The sequence below is a fragment of the Anthonomus grandis genome, chromosome 6 (assembly GCF_022605725.1).
Source record: "Anthonomus grandis grandis chromosome 6, icAntGran1.3, whole genome shotgun sequence".
Taxonomy (NCBI): domain Eukaryota; kingdom Metazoa; phylum Arthropoda; class Insecta; order Coleoptera; family Curculionidae; genus Anthonomus; species Anthonomus grandis.
In genome coordinates this window covers 17,012,833-17,025,169 of record NC_065551.1, presented here as the reverse complement: position 1 = coordinate 17,025,169, position 12,337 = coordinate 17,012,833, and the positions used below count along the sequence as shown (strand labels likewise).

Below are 12,337 nucleotides of genomic sequence, written 5' to 3'. Positions count from 1 at the left end.
TTATTGTTCTTTTTTTTAAACCTTAACGGTGATTTGCTTGTGTCCTGCGTCGTAGATGATGCTAGTGATAAGGCACGTGATGTAGAGGGCATTGGAGTGTTAAAAGGTGATATATCTGTAGAATCTTGTCGAATGTGTGATCTATCGTTTAACGGATTAGGTCCTTGATCTTCTGATGAGTAATTCTGCGAGTCATATCTTCTTTATTGATTGAAAAAAAAAATTGTGTCAGAAACATAACTCATTATTAATATTATTATTATTAGTATTAATATTATTATTATTATTATTATTATTATTATTATTATTATTATTATTATTATTATTATTATTATTATTATTATTATTATTATTATTATTATTATTATTATTATTATTATTATTATTATTATTATTATTATTTTATTTACCTCGCTGATAGCGGTGTTGTTAATTTCATCAGCCTAAAGGCAAGATGAATTTTGCTATGGTAGATTTAGGAACTTTCGAACAATGTTGCATGTATTCAGTATAACAGATTTCTATATAGAGACAATCGTCCAGGAGGAAAGACCCAATGCGTTGAGGTTTGTGGACAGTGTTAAAGGGACAATTTCAGTGGGTGAAATAACTAGATGGCGTATATATACATTATCTTGCCTCCATTATTATTTTATCTCGTGAGCTAGATCTGCGTATTTAGCAAGTTTAGTGTGAGTCGTTTCTAGGACATTATTGGTATTTGGCACTGCTATGTCAATTAGAAAAGTTTTCTTTTGGGCTTTGCTTATTAAGATTATATCTGGTCTGTTTGAAGTCAGCGTCCTACCGGTCAAAACAGTTCTGTCCCAGTAGAGGCAAAAGTCGTATTTTCATGTAGGGTTTCTGGTTTGTACTGGTAATAGGGGCAAGTTTCGCCAATTAGATGATAAAGTTTTGCCAGTTCTTGATGAATAATTTTTGCCACACAGTTATGTCGGTGCAGATATTCGGTAGCTGATAGAGTTGTGCATCCTGATGTTATATGTTATATCCAAATATTTGCTTTGCAATTCGCTTGTACTGTCTTTGGTGGATTATGCGGACATTGTGTATGGCGACTCACTAACCGTATCTCTGTCAAGGACGGTGCAAAAACTGCAAAATAGTTGTATGCGTTTTTCCTTTAATATATCGTATAGAGACCACATTACTCCTTATCTAAATTCACATTTTATATTAAATATGAGAAATAGAAGGAAGTGTCATATGTATAATTTAATTTACAAAATAATTAAATCAGGTCAGCCGCCAATTTAAGAGACTTATTTTATCACCATGATTATATACACACAATGTAAGAAATCCAAACTTAATTAGAATTCCATTTCATCGAACATCAGGTTTTAAAAAATCATTCCAGTATGTAGGCATTCATATGTGGAACAGGTTACCGGATTACATTAAAAATAGTTCACCAAAGAAATTTATTGCATATGTTAAAGAAATTTTTCTCGATTCTCAACTAACATAGGCATTTTAACAAATTCACGCCATCAAATTTTTATTAAAAATATAATTTAATTATTTTTATTTAATTGCAACCATATTATTTTTGAATTCTTACTTTTTAAATCAACACTGGTCTTGTTGATCTTGCAGGCATAAAAATAAAATTTTAAATGGTTCATTTTGGAATATCTATTCATTTTTGCGTCGTGTTGCCCTGGTTTTCCAGCCTCGGCTCGTGTTTTTTGCCGCCCTTCCTCCTCTCTGTCTATTGCACAGATGGTACCTATATTAATGTAATTGATATAGTAAATTATTACACTATATTTTTTTTGTTTTTATCTTTTATATGTTTTTAGGGTTTAATGACTTATTTTCTTAATAATTATAATTGGGAAAGTCTTTATTCTTCTTTTAGTTGTAATTAGGTTAGTATGTTTTAACGGTCTGAGCAGCACATGCGCGCTAGCTCGTGTATGTGTTATCGGTTGTTTTTATAATCGCAGTTCAGTCCGCATTACTCTTAGCATTGTGTAAATTCTTGTAATAAAAAAATGTAATTTTCTATGTACAATGTTTAAGTGGTAATAAAAGTCTTTTGAATTTGAATTTGAATTTGAATATGTTGAATTGTCTTCGGTACGCGCAGGCCTTTTCTACATCGATCGTCGATCACTTTCTCATCTTTAGTAATGTACTTAAGGTAATTTCTTGTAGCAATCACTTGGTCTTGTATAGCCATCATAAAGCCTTCAGTTTCAGGAAAAAGATATTTACGACTCAACCAGTAGTTCGATGTTTCGTAATCGACATGTTAGGCATTAAGTTCGTGAGGATGTTTTCCATGTATTGCCTTCTGCTTCCATGTGTTAACTTTAATGGCTGTGTGCTCTGATCTTGTTACAGTAATGTGTTCTGCTATACCTGCACGGAGATTCAAGGCTGTGTATCCGTTATCCGCTAGCACCACTGCTCTATAAAGAGATGAGGTTTCCCTCATAGTGAGGAAGTATTTCTGAAGATCTGCTACTTGTTTTTTGAAGAGAAAGGAAATATCAGTTAGTCCTCTGCCACCCTTGGATCTGGGAAAAGTAAGTCTTTCGATGGCTGACTGAGGGTGGTGTGCTCGAAACGTCGTGAGGGTTGTTCTGGTCTTCCTCTCAATCTCCTCTATATCAGTCTTTGTCCATCTAATGACTTTAAAAGAATACGTTAAGACAGGCATAGCGTAGGTATTAACCGCTTTAATCATGTTCTTACCATTCAGTTTAGTTTTTAAAATTTGCTTAAGACGATTGATATATTCCTTTTGGAGGTTTTGCTTCATTTTCTTGTGCTCTGTATGGGCTGACTGATGTACACCCAAGTACTTATAAGTTTCCCCTCCTTCCATAGCCCGAATGAGACTACCATCTTGTAATTCAAAGTTGTTGGTATTGTGTTTACCTTTGATAACTGTTTGGGTTTTGCATTTATCGATACCAAAGCTCATTTTAATGTCGTGGGAAAATATTTCAATTGTTCGCAGCAATGAGTTGACATGCGTTGATGTCCCAGCATAGACTTTGATATCATCCATGTATGTACATTAGATGTGTAGTATTATATAGGTTTTCCCTGTTACCTTTAACGGTAAATCCATATTGACTTTGATTAAGTATATGGGAGAGAGGATTCATTATTATTATTATTATTATTTTTATTATTATTATTATTATTATTATTATTATTATTATTATTATTATTATTATTATTATTATTATTATTATTATTATTATTATTAATATTATTATTATAATATTATAGTTTCTTACATGTTAATTAGACATTTCTGCATTTTTTTAACGTAGTTTTTTCTCATTTCCAGACACCAATCACTGAAGATGAATGCCCAAAAATTTCACAACTATTTCAAGAGAAATGGAACTTAGCTGGGTTCCGTGTTTTAAGAAAATTATTCGAATTAGAACCAGAAAAAGTGTCCATTATATAGTGTCAGAAATATGCGTTTTACATAATATGTTAATGACCCGTTCTCGAAAGCTTTACGGCCCTAATAGCACGTTTGATATTGAAAATAACGAAAATGGTACTCGTACTATTCAATCAGGTGAATGGTGACAACAGACTCAAGCCTTACTGCGATTGCAAGTTAACAATACAAGAAAAATTTATGAAATGTTTTCAAGAGGAAGGTGAAGTTCCGTGGCAATATAAATATACATATTTAAACTACTATGTTTGATCTCTATATCTCTAGATATTAACCGCTTTTAGTTTTTTTCCATTTTATATTTATACTTTGGAATTGACATGACTATGAATTTTATCGTTAACCTCTTGAGCAGATATCCCCATAACTTCTGATATAGCATCAGCCAAGGTTTTTCTAATATTCCGGTCTTTATATTGCTCTAATGAGCAATCCCATAAATTCTTTTTTTACATTTATCACTTCACTCATTGTCACAATATAAGCAACTAAGAATAATAATCAAAATTCGTTGTTTTACAAAAACACATACCGATTTTGTTTCAGAAAGAACACCAAAACTCATCTGCAGCAAAAAGCAATCTGAAACAAGACGCATATCGTGTATACACGTTGAAAGTTGCCTATGAAACAAATGTCTCGTGAAATATTGTGTCATGAAATTTTTAACTCGAGTGTTTCCACTGCGAAACATAAAAGTTTTGACTCATGACAGAAAACTCTCATCATAGATGCTCACCTTTAAGTTTAAAAATACAAGAAATATTGAAATTATTTAGGAAAGATATCCAGATTAGCTTAAAAATCCAGAATATTTTTATGATTGAAATGAAATTTTTTATGTATAAGAATATATTGAATTAAATCGTATAACTAATATATTGTAATAAAATTTATATGAATATTTTTAGTTTAATGATGAGAACATTGAACAACAAACTATATAAAAGCCCTATTAGATAGAATATCAACTTTAATTAATCCCAGGTGAGTGAGTTTACCTCTTACCTGTGAACAAAACAAAAACATTCCTCTTTGGCACCTGCCCCCACCCCAAAGAAAATTCCCTGAAGCCGCGTGGGTCGACCAACGACAAAATCTCAGTTCCTGTCGGGAAATAATGCAAGGGCGTCGCGTCCCTCTAGTCAGAAAAGTTCGATCGAGTCCGGAAAATTGAGTGCGTTTTTTCGGTATATAAAAAGCGTTTTTCCGGTGGCGCTGGAAGAAACATAAATGATTTTGGTAAGTCTTAACTTTCAGCTTGAAATTGGAATTTATTCAATACCAAAGAATTAGAATAGAAAATCAAATAGCGTGTAAAATTTAATAACAATGAGGTAGTTTTTGGTCAGATGTAGAAATTTATCAGTTTTGATTCAAAATTATTATTAAAAGGACCTCTATAGTATCCATTTAAATTATGCATTTACATTATTTTATAATAGCATTTTCATTGATATATACAGGTTGTTGTTGGGTATTTTTACTCATAAGTATCAAAGCAATTAAATAAATTTACAAAAGTTAAAAATACTTTATTTATTAAATAAAATACAAAAAATGATTAAAATATATATTTGTGACTAATTGTGAATGGTGTATTTGTGGGGTCGTCAAAATAAATAAATAACAGGTAAGCAACAAAAAATTCACCTATAATATAATTTTAATAAAGTTCAGGTATTCTAGAAGAGAAAACCCGATTAGCCTAGAAAAATCATATAGTTTTTTACTTATCAAATAGAATAAAAAAAATAAACAAAAAAATGGTAAGCAATAAAATATACTTAATATATATAAATAAGTCCAAGAATACAAGAAATATTTACATAATCTAGTACACAAAAGAAAATTAGAACATAAAAAATAAATTATTGAAAGGTAAGCAATAAAATTTACTTAATGCAGTATTCATATACTTTTTTTTCTCCTAAAAAAAATATGCGGACCCTAATTTTTTATTGTATATTTTGTACCAAATTATACATAGCTGCAAAATTTTAAGTTTATGTGATTAACTGTTTTCATGATAATTAAAATAAATAATTGTTTTTATTTAATATAAATTATAAAATCGGTTTTTCTCAAAAAGCTGTTACAAACAAATGTTTAAAATGTAGTTCATTTGCTATTTAATATTATCCTAACCCTACTTGAAAATCTTTTTTTAAAGATTTATGCAGAAATTATTATACAGTGTGTCTCAAAATTAAAATACATATTATAATGTTATCGACTTTTTTTTAATGGTCTTTATTGCGTATTTCTAAACAGCATATCGACTCACACAAAAAACTGTAAAATTTCAATTTTTTGTGACCTGTAGTTTCCAAAATTTGTAATTTATTATTATTTTTTATTTTAAAATATTAAAGCAATTGATTTTACTGAATAAAACTGTAAATTATATTATTGTCAATAAGTTTTAGAACCACATAATTTTAAGAGTATTGCTTTTTTTAAAAAAAAATTTTTTCGTAAGGCATTTTATAAATTGGGAAAAAATATGGCATTCTATATTCGTTCAAATAGTAAAAGTATACATTTTAACATTGCTAAAAGACTTGTCTTGAGTGTAAGGTCTTTTACTTTTTAATTGATCTACTATAATGGTTTTTAGAAAGAACTTTAGCACTACCACGAGTCTAGTACAGTACCTTCTTAATAACTGTAGAATAAATGAGGAAAAAAAGGAAATAACATGTCTTGGATTATTGGATTTTAGTAGAGCTTTCGATACTTTAAACCACGAAATGTTATTAGCAAAGCTTTATTATTTTGGTTTTTCGAATAACGCGATTGATTTCTTTAAGTCATATCTTAATAATAGAGTGAATTGCGTAGTAATAAACAAGCCTTCTACAATTGAAAAATCAAGTTATTATCCTGTGTCTACCGGTGTTCCCCAGGGTTCTATTTTGGGGTCGTTGCTTTTTTCATTGTATGCTGCAGATATGAAATCCTGCATAAAGTACTCAATGTAACAACAATATGCTGACGATTGCCAGCTGTATACTTCATTTTCACGTGAAACTCTACCCATAATAGAAGAACAATTTAATAAGGATTTAGAAAATATGGATAATTTTTCCTGCGACCATAAATTGAACTTAAATTCGTCTAAATCATGTTTAATTTTTCTGGGTGATGGAAAGAACGGCCTTAATGCAGCAACAACTTTAAATGCAAAGATTCGTAATGAGCAGCTACCAGTACTACGAGAGGTCAAAAACTTATAAAGAATAAGCTCAAAATTGCATACATTGCATACATTGCGCTTAAGAAAACTTTACGGCTTAAAACATCATTTACCTCCTAAAACTAAATATTTTTCATGTAACACACTTGTATCCTTATTTGATTATTGTGATGTGGTATATTCGGATTTATTGACTGAAGACTCCGCTTACTCAATACAAAAACTTCAGAATTGTTGTATGCGTTTTTCTTACAAAATTCCATTTATAAGTCACATTTCTTCTTATTTAAACAACAGCTTAATTCTAAATATGAAAAATCGTAGAAAATATCACATGTATTCTTTCGTGTATAAAGTTATAAAAACTAGGGAGCCATTATATTTAGCTAACAATTTTACAAATTTTCTTCATGAGCATAACACTAGATTTATAAATTTATTTAGAATACCACAACATAGAACAGCAAATTTCAAAAATATTTTGTTTTTGTCGCCTTTCAACTTTGGAATGGACTTCCGGCTAATTGCAAAAGTTTTCCGTTTACTGCATTTAAAAAATATATTCGTAATAAACTGCTTGATTCTCAAAAAAACAATACTTAATCTATAATAAAAATTAAAAGAGATGAGCCGCTCGATCTTCTATTGCCGTCTAGTTATTATTGTTATAAATATTAATTAATTTACCTTTCCTGCATATCCACAACTCCCGCCTGCTTCGCCTTACTTAAATACTTGAATACGATACTCAACACATGAATGTCTCGATTAATTAAGAAAATCTTTTTTTTTTACTTTTTACTTTTAAGGTTTTTGAAGGGCTATGCCACACAGGTTCTATCTTATGATGAACCTGTGTAAACGGTTCTCTATAATCGAGGCATGGTCCTATTTATCATGCATTTGGTGGGTTAATAAGCGACAATTTTGTATATGATTATTTATTTACCTTCATGATGAATAAATTTGTTTTGAATTTGAATTTTGAATTTGAATAATCAAATTTGGATACTTTTTTTTTTAATTTAAACGCAATTTAACTAAAAAGCACAAGATTGAAATGTTAATGATGATTGGATACGCAGATAGAACACGAACAACCCAAAACGAGGTTATGGACTTATCCAGAAACATGCATCCAGAGTTACCACCGATATCGCAAGTTACTGTAAGCAAAACTGAAAATCAGTTTCGGAAAGATAGCCACGTTAGAACAATAACTATTTCTCATAAATCTGCGCCCAATGGAAATCTCAAAATTAATTTGTTATTATCCGCTCAAGTAAGAAATTTAGAAAACTTTCTAGAAATAAGCAATAAAAGCCATTTAAAAAAAAACATCGATAACATTATAAAATGTAACTTAATTTTGGAACACACTGTATATTAATTATGCAGAAATCGTCAAAAATGTTCAAAACGATTTTCAAGTACACTTAGGATAATATTAAACAGTAAATAGGCGACATTCTAAACATTTGTTAAAAAACTTTGAATAAAATAGTATTATATAGTTTAAATAAACAGATTTTATAGTTTATATTAAATAAAAAATTAGGGCTACTATTTAAAGAAATCATCGAGGATATCATATTTTTTGGAACATACTATATACCTAATTTGTTTTCAAAAAAAAAGAGCGCAACTAAAATTACTAATGAAGGGGTCCCAGGATTTTTTTAAGAAAAAAAAGGTTTATGAACTACTAAATTTATTCTTTAAGTTACAGACTTACACTGTATATAATTCTAATATAAGTTCAATTATACAAGCAATTTATCATTCGAGTAACAGGATTTAACAAATTTTATTTACGCCTAGGGATTCGGGATTCAACATTAGTAATATCAGTTCTCCTTCGACGATCTTCGTCTCGGATATGATCCGGCAACTCCAATTTTCGTTGGGCTGTTCTCAGTTTCTCGGCAAAGGCGGTAGTTAGTAAGGTTGAAGTTTCCGTCCCGTAGGTCAACACGGGCAAGATGCATTGATTGAAAATTTTCCATTTTAGAGATACTATATTTAGAGATATTATAGTACTGGTATTTTTGCGCTAAGTACTATTCATCTATTGAGTCAGTAGCCGACAAAAGAATGTTAAGAATGCAATAGTTGGGTTCAACCGAGCTGCCAATTTGAGCTATATTATGTATACTTTTAACCCTATTCTATTTGAATCTTAAAAGAAGAAAAATAGGACTGATAACAGTGCTTTTTTTAACGTTTAACAATTAACTTTTACGAGTATATCGTGAGAGCCGTAACGTTTTCAATAGGTTATAAGGAAAAAAATAGATCCACTGGCGTCCCACTAGGGATTATCCATCAATTAAGGTATATGTATATGCAGGTATTATATTAGTTTAATTATCAATTTATTAGCAAATTTTAATAGTTGGAATATCAAGGAAAGGGAAATTTAGTACCTATATATTTATAAAATAATTAATTAATTTACGACCTGCGCCTACCGTTATTCCTTTTTGTATCCTTTTTAACTCTTAAGATGTCTTTTTATTATTTACCAGTTATATCTTAAAGGGCTAATTTGATAACAGTAGGTAAACCAAACATATTTTAATCTCATTATTTATGATCTATATTCATATTGGTAAATGATTTGGAGACAGGGTTATTAATCGCTTTTTTTAATTAAAACTTGCCAATGCAGCCTTTTACCTACATAGGTACACACCTACTATTTTAAAACCACCCATCTTTTTCTAAAAGTGTGCAAGTATCTGTTTAATTTTTCATTGATTGATAATCTTGTGATATCGCGTTAATTTTGTTCGTTGGTGTTTATGTTAGTTTTTGTGTGGTATCCTGGTTTTTTAATCAGTAATATTGAACATTTAAAAAATAAAGTTTTGAAAGGTTAGACTCGTGAGGTTATTGCAAATGTAATAAAAATTGTTGATGAGGAAAGTGCCATGCTTTTAAGTTACCCTTAAAAAATAAAACAGAACAACCAGCTATGTATTGTGAAGTAAGCCGATCTACTATAATTAAAATTAGAAAAGAAGTACAACATCGACGTGAGTTTGACCCTACAGAGCCTTTGTCGACTTTAGGAAAAATACGTAGGAGATTATCAGTACTGGAAAAAAATTGATGATACTAATTTTGGCGTAATAAGAAGAATTATTGAGAAATTTTATACAGAATATAAAGTAATACCAACTTTAGAAAAGATGCTGGCGAAAATTGAATTTTCATATGAAAAAGACTCACTGCGAAGATTATTAAAAACTAATGGATTTTATTGGAGAAGATGTCAACATTTTAATGGAATATTCAGAATAGCAGAAAACATTAATTTGAGTGGTCGCTACATTGTATCACATGCCGAAAACTCAGTTATAAAAGAGGATGATGATGAAGGTGATGCTAGCTCTGATAAGTTAGACCATTCGGAAGAAGAAAACATTGATCCTGATTATGACTAAGAAACAATGACAATTTTTTTGTGTTTATTGTTTTTGTTTATTAGTATAAATTTAAGTAAGATTACTATTTTTATTATTATACATATATATTATTTATTATGTATACTTGTGTTTTGTTTATTTTTTTTGTTTTATGATGAAAATAAAAACACTTAAAAAATTTACTTTAAATCGTGTTAAGAAAAAATTTCCTGAGTCCATTAATATAGGTGTACAATAGGTGCTTTTACTCTTGGTTATAAAAATAGAAAAACCAGGTAAGTAGAAAGTAAAAGAAAGTAAAAAGGTAAAATATCCAAAATTTTTTTAATTGATAGTGTGCGCCACTGAAAATGCCTTGAGACCAAGTTTGAAATAGGCTTTTTACAGTATTTATGGGCTTCTTCCCCCTTTCGTCGCGGTTACAGTTACCGCAGATGAATAGTATAGCATTCATTCTTCTGTAGATGGTCCAGGAGAGTGTTTCTTCTCTTCAGTTAACAGATTTGGTTGTCGTACTTTGTTATTCTTATTTCATGACCCATGTATACGCAGCTATTCACAAGTTCTACCGCTTCAATCAATCAATAGTTTATTCATGTCTATTCATATAACTGTATGTGTTTACAAATGTCAAATAATGTGGACAAATAGGTCTTAAGTAATAGACTATAATAATACGTTTCATATTAACTAATAACTAATATGATATAAAAATTACAATTTAAAATATAACATACACAAGACTATTACATAGAAAACAGATCCAGGACTATCACAACAAATTAAAATATGAATTAAAATATTCTTCAGGGGAGTAGAAAGCTTGATTAGTAAGAAACCTTTTTATACCAGTTTTAAATATAAAGACTGGAATTTCTCTTATTCTAACAGGTAATGTATTCCAAATATTTAGTCGCCAAATACCCTGAGCCATCTTTGGAGGTGACGCCGGCGGTAAGCAGGAACCAAATCGTGCCTGGGACGAGTATTAGTTGTGCACATACCGATAAAATGGAAACACATCCAAGTTTTCCCTGATATACGCTAGACACGCAAATAAATAAAGACAAGGTACAGTTAAAATCTTTAGATTAATAAAGGCACTTTTGCAGTCCTCTCTATAATCCAAACCAGATAGCACCCTAACAGCCTTCGGTTGCAATCTAAAAACTCTATGTTTCCCTGTCGAATGTCCTCCATGCACGGATTGCATAGCTAATATGAGAATGGATAACTTTAAAATAGGTTGTTCGCCTTACATTAGTTATTACGTATTATCTTACATTAAACACACTGAGAGATATGCCGAATAAGCCGAGAAGATAAAGATCTTTGCAAGTTTTATTGCAAGGGCATCAACATGCTCACATCACTGTAAAACTACAGTGATGTGAGCGTAGGGATGATGAGCGATGGGGGTGTGATCCCGTTTGAGATCCAAGGTCACACCCCCAAAATAACACTGCCGAGATACTCCGTATCTCCCTTATGTCTCGAAGGGAAAAAATTACCATCTGCATCTTCTCTGTATTGCCTGTTAAAGCAGAACTCTTTCCTGTGCTAATCTGGTAGCCTCCAATGCCTCATCCAATGTATCAGCAGCAAGAGAAGCAGTGGTATCATTAGCAAATATAGGATATTTAGCTATTAGGCCATTGAAATATATTAAAAATAATATAGGCCTAAGAATTGACCCTACGATACCGGGTACACCTAGGATAATCTCACTCACATGAACTGTGTTTCTCTTTTTCCTGAAACTAAACTGCTATAGGGAGAATATCTTTTCAGTATTGAAGAAATTCATCATTTGAATGACCGTATGTACATTTCTCCAGAATCCTTAAAAACCCATTTTTTAACATAAATTAGGTAATTTTGTCAGAAAAACTACTATTTCATTCTTGACTTGTTTTGAATAGCCGTATCTTAAAGCCATGTATGTGACAACTGCGTTTGTAGCTTAGCTGGTCCAAAATTATATCATTAAAACTTACTTCCTTAAAGGAGAAGGCATATTTAGATTTGACGACATTGTTTAAATATATTCTGTATATCTGAATTTGGAATTTTGCAAAATCATTAGGACACGCAAGGTTTTCTTCTGAATATTTTGGATCCTATGGCGGACTATCTATTATTTGCCACATGGTCTTATTGAGATTTGTAGTAGTAATAATTAAGTTGTCATTGAGATTGAGTTGTTCCCGCATTGCGCTAAGATTGCCAAATCATGATGTATGACAT

At 30.6% G+C, this 12,337-nt stretch overlaps 1 protein-coding gene across 2 annotated transcripts in view; it reads left to right on the top strand.

Annotated features, from left to right (window-relative positions):
* The first annotated feature begins 4,548 nt into the window (after positions 1 to 4,548).
* Positions 4,549 to 12,337, top strand: part of LOC126738060 (synaptotagmin-15-like) — a 196,081-nt gene continuing 188,292 nt past the window's right edge. Inside the window, exon 1 of one of the 2 annotated variants that reach the window (XM_050443240.1) lies at positions 4,549 to 4,702. The gene's annotated coding sequence lies outside the window, so the exon portion shown is untranslated. The remainder of the gene's footprint in view (positions 4,703 to 12,337) is intronic. The other variant, XM_050443239.1, reaches the window with a different exon arrangement.